We start from the raw sequence: 6000 nt of genomic DNA, 5'->3' as shown, positions 1-6000 counted from the left end.
TGTTTCTCCCTTCTGGGCCATCCCTTTGTTCACCTTGAGTCCCTATTTGACTCACTTGACGGCTATAGTTCCCTTCCTCAGATGGCTCAGGAACTGGCTCCGTTGGTTCAACATGTATGGTAGGTTCGTCCCTATTCTCGCGGAGCATCCGTCTCATTTCTTCCCTTTGTTCAGCTAGCATAGCCTGAATCGTGGCTTGAACTCCAGCCATGGTAACTGGCTCAGGTGCAACTTCTTCAACAATAGGTATTTGCTGAACCACTGGGGGTTGGTTCCTACCTCCATTCGCATTCACGTTTCCGCTACGGGTCCTTGCCATCTTGATCTATACACCGAATAAGGTGAATTTAGATCTTTATTTAGGAGAGACGTTTTAAATCGTCCTTATTACTCCGAAACGTTTACATGCTAGTTCTAATAGCGTAGTCGTACGTTTAGAATCCTAAACACATAAGGTTTCCAGATCCGGTCGGCAACAGACCATAGATCCGAACAAAATAACAGCATATCATGCATAAAGCATTTAGCACATAAAAGCATTTTAGGCACAATTCCTAAAATAAGCTAGTGCTCACACCTCACAATCATCGCTTAGCATTCTAAGTTTAAGTCTAGAAATCCTACTAATTCCTAGTTCGCTTAAACTAATGCTCTGATACCAACTGTGACATCCCCAAAATCACGGCCAGAAAAGACCGGTTTTGTTTATACTTTATTTCAAATTCAGAGTTATCTTTTAATAAAAGGGTTGCAGAATTTGTCCCAAAACAATAATATGATAAAGATTTATCAAAAGCATTTCCATAGAAATGTATTTCATTAAAAGACTCGGGATGTCATGTTCGTACAGATCAAAAGTATAAACAGTACAATATAAGCCTTACTACATTATTTCATATCTACAGGCCTATATCCGTAATCCCTCGTCCAAAACATCACACCTATGCTCATGCGCCACTACCTGTAATACATAAAACTGAGTGGGTCAGGCTTGGGAGCCTGGTGAGCACATAGGGTTTTCAACCCACAATAAATAAGTTTATTAATTTCATCAATCAACAATAACCCGATTACCCGTTCCCGTTATCCTCACTTTATGTCCCTAAACACCTATCATAAGGGACCCAGCCTAAGGATCATCATCGGGACGGACACTACTGCTAAGGGGATTCCTCAGCAATAAATGTCCTAATAGGCAACCATGTGGGGGATGGAGTACACCGGTGAACACATCGTTCACAACACCTACAGGTTGCGAGCCTGCTAGTGTTCCACTGGACTGTCTAGAAGAGTCCGTGGTCGTCATCTATACTCCGCTAGATGACTGGATCAACAACAACAACATCGAGGCCTCTCATCATTTTATCACACATCACCTATTACATCTACCCATGTTTTACCTCAACATTTTTGTAGATATAAAATACATATACAGTTTAAATCATTTAAAACTTCTATAAAAACATTCATCCAGCATAGATAACAAGTATACATAGAACGTAATATATAAAATACTTCATATCTATGTGTAAGATGAAAGTAACTATGCACTCACCTGATTTGGTGGTGACTCAGCACTCGGACAGCGCTTCGATACTCTCAAAATGATAATCCTTCGATAAAACCTAGTATCGATACCACTAGGGTTTAGTCTAATGATAACCGCGACAAATTAATTGTCTGACTATTATTATTATTATATAAGCGTTAATAACACTCAATATAACTCATAATAATAGCCCAAATAATTATTTTAAGGACCTAATAACATTCCTATATTAAAACATAAGCTAAACTAAAGATAGGATAGGTACAACTCACTTACAGCGGGTATTTCTCGAAAACCGAGCTTCGCTGGAGCAGCGTTCCCGAGCCGAAAGGCTCTTTTCTCGGGACTCCGGGAGCCTCGAGGCTTCCTTCGGGTGCTAGGGGGGTTTACCTAGGCTTTTAGGGGGTTAGGGAGCTTAGACAGAGAGTTTAGAGAGAGAAAGAAGAGGGGTGAGGGGTGAGGAAATGAGGGAACCCGGCACCTCTATTTATAGGGGAGGATTCTGATGGACTCGTCGAGTCTGAGTCATGACTCGTCGAGTTGGTCCATGTGGTGGCCTTCTGGTGGTGCCACGTGTCCAATTCTGGTGGTGCCACGTCACCCCCTATCGCGTATCAGCCTTCAAACTTAGAAAAATCATAACTTTTGCATACAAGCTCCGTTTTCGACGTTCTTTATATCCACGCGTAGGTAAAATCAAGATCTACAACTTTCGTTTAGACTCCATCTCCTAATTCTCGACCGATCTCAAATTTAACAGTAGGAGGCGTTTAGACTGTTAAATGACCGCGAAGAGTTCATAACTCCTTCATACGGATTCCGTTTTCGTCTGTCTTTTTACCGTTGAGTTCCTATTAATGAGATCTTCAACTCTCATTTAGGTCGCATAAGCCAAAAACCGCTCGAACTAAAATTCGAGTTTCGGGCCGTGCACTGCTAAGCCGAATCTTAGAAAAATCATAACTTCTTCATACGAAGTCAGATTTGGGAGTTCTTTTTATCGATGTTCTTAGTTTAACATATTCTACGACTTTTGTTTAGATTGCTAAGGCTAAAAAGTCTTCTATCGTAAATTCACTATTTACGTCTTCCGGTGTCGTGCCGGTTTTGCCGTAAAACTTCGGCGGGCCATAACTTCTTCGTTATAGCTCGGATTTCGGCATTCTTTATATGTACGGAAACCTTGAGACATATTCTAAAACTTTATGTAGAGATATTGGGATTATCTCACACTTTAATTTTGACGCTCATTTTTATTCTTTATTAATTATACATTTATAATTAAATAATAAAGACATAAACACACATAAAATCACATAATACTCAATATTTCATCTTTATTACTTCAAAAAGAGTTACAAGAGTTGACCTAGACTATTATATTGACAAAAATGCTCAGCCCTGAAACCCGGGCATTACATTTTCGCGACTAGAAACAATTATCCCTATCAAATAATCAATATGGGTCCTAATTAGATACAAATGTGTATCTTTACATTATACTTAGGAATCTCGTGCTTTTGCAAGCCCCGGATCAACTCTTAGCATCCAAACCGTCACATATCCCATCCGGTGAATTCATACCCCTACGCCCTTTTCCGTGTTTTTCAATGTTTTTAGGGGGGCGAATACAAGCAACCTATAACTATTTTCAAATCATAACATGGATATGTTTCAAACAATATCTGACAAACTTATAAACTCTTTTACTCCTTATGTATTATGCTGAGCAAAAGGAATGATTTATCAATTACAATTAAATGTATTTTAGTTAAGGGAATAACCAAACTAATCAAATTATTGTGGGAATAATTTGGGGTGCCTTACCGTTTGTTCTATCATGTACTGATATCTATATAAAGTTATTAGATAAACTATGTCTGATTCAGTTTATCTCCGTATCATTTGAATGTATTGTCAGATAATTTCATTGTATGTATCTATATTCGATGTATTACATTTCATAATCTTCTATATGTCGATATTGTATGAGAACCCTGTGAATAGTTTAGTACTAGTTTGTGAGATAGTCACTACCCTTTATGGATGATCAATAAATCCTCCCCGGAAGTGTAACCAAAGTCTCCTGGAGGGAGAGCGCGGAATTTGTGAATAGATCTATTCGGGACCTACAATCCCACACCTTAACTGCTAGCTACAGTTAGGCGGGCACGCCTGGGGTGACAAATTTCTGGATATCATTTCGACGTCTGACAAACGTCAAGGAGGTCTCATTGTCGTATTAGCATGGTTACCCGACTCACAACGTGTATTAATACTAGTTTATTCACAGTTTGGGTTTTAGAATCTATATCTCTTCCGGGATAGTGATCCCATGGTATTATCAAACTATTTTGTATCTAGTCCGGGATAGTAGTCCCATGGTTTTTCAGTCTATTGAACTTGTATCTAGTACGGGATGTTATTCCCATGGTTTTCAGTATGTATATATCTTATATCTTATACGGGATATTAATCCCATGGTTTTGTATCTATAACTTGTACGGGAGGTTTCCCCATGGTCTTTAACTATATCTTATACGAGATAGTGATCCCATGGTTTTCAATCTATAATTATTACGGGATAGTAATCCCATGGTTTAAACCTATATCTTGTCCGGGATAGTGATCCCATGGTTTTAATCTATATCTATTACGGGATAATAATCCCATGAATTCAATCTATATCAAGGATGGGATGATAATCCCATGGTCTAAATCTATATCTTGTCCGGGATAGTGATCCCATGGTTTTCAATCTATATTTCCATATATATCAAATTATCTCGTGTCTAGTCCGAGATGGTAGTCCCATGATATTAAATCTGTATTCTCACATGTGACAAACTATCTTATATCTCTTTCGGGATAGTGATCCCAAGATCTTCAACATATAGTTTTGTGTATTAAACTATGCTTTGTGATATACAACTCGTCTTACAATTAGGAAAATATGGGATTTTCCTGGGGTAAATTACATCATGTAATCGAATTGGTATCAAATGATAACTAAACTAACTTCACATAAGAAAATATGGGATTTTCTTGGATAGCAAACCTTTTCGGAAACTAAAGGAAACCGATACATTTTCATAAAACAAAACCGCTTATCAACTCACCAGCTTTATGCTGATTTTCAAACCACTTGTATTCTCAGGTCCAAGTTAGACAGGTACCCGGTGATCTCTTTTGATGAAGATGGAGTGCGTGGAAGACTCGCCTCAACTTTTGTTAATATGATGCATATGTATATCTTGTATAACTTTACTTTTGAAACAAATGTAAACTTTCATATATATGTAATGTATTGGTTGTTTACTGTGATTACTATGTACATTGGATTTGATACACAACGTGGAGTCCACCCGGAAATGTTTCCGGCTTTGATTTTCGGGGTGTGACATATATATATATATATATATATATATATATATATATATATATATATATATATGTGTGTGTGTGTGTGTGTGTGTCGATTGCTGTCGTCGGCAGCCTTGTGGTTACCATTTTGAGTCGCCGCCACCGTTTGTCGCCAGCTCGGTGGCATTCCGGCGATGTTTTGGCACCTTGTAGGTGGCTGATGGTGCGTGTGTTCGCCTTTAAGGGTTGCTTTCGGAGCTAACAGTGGAATGTGTGTGTTATTTTGGACAAGGAAGCAAGGTAAACCGCCACCACCACCGTGAGGTGGTGGCTGTCATCACAACCGCCGATGTTGCCGCCTCGAGATGTCCGATGCCGTGTTTTCATGTCCAGCATGTTGTGTGCGTTGGTTATTGCTTCAGTAAAGTGGGTGTCGTGTAGGGTGTTTTTGATGGCCGGAAATTGGAAAAGATACCCACCATGGCCGCCAGCCATGGTGGCTGCCACCACATGCCACTGTCGACCGCCATTAGGTTGTTGTATATGTGCTTGTATTAGTGTGTGTGTGTGTGTGTGTGAATATTTGGGGTGTTAGCATTGTAAAATGTAACCGGAAAGAAAAATAATGAAAAGAAACTCAAACCACCACCGTGAGGTGGTGGCTGCCGCCTCCCGCCGCTGTGTCGGGTGGTGGTGTGCCTTGTCTCGATTGTGTTGATTCGTTTGGGGGTTTGAAACCCTAATGGGCCCAAGGAAGCCCTAATCGGCCCAATAAGACTTAATGGGCTTAATAAAACCTTAATGGACCCTAATGAAACCTTAATGAGCTTAATAATATTTTAGTGGGCTTAATAGGCCCAATAAAGCCCTAATTGATCTAAAATCCCAACAAATTAATTAATGGGCTAGTATTGGGTTGGAGACCCTAATTAGGGTTTGGAAAACCCTAATGCCATGAAACCCTAACTTAAAGAATTATCTGGGTCACACACACACGTAAATTATTTAATAACCTGAGATATTAAATAATAAACTTTGGTAAAGATTAATCTAGCGATAATGGACTTAATGGATTAAGTCCTTAATAG

Source organism: Lactuca saligna, chromosome 1, assembly GCF_052625555.1.
Source record: "Lactuca saligna cultivar CGN05327 chromosome 1, ASM5262555v1, whole genome shotgun sequence".
Classification (NCBI taxonomy): Eukaryota; Viridiplantae; Streptophyta; class Magnoliopsida; order Asterales; family Asteraceae; genus Lactuca; species Lactuca saligna.
Note: the sequence above shows the minus strand (reverse complement) of the source record.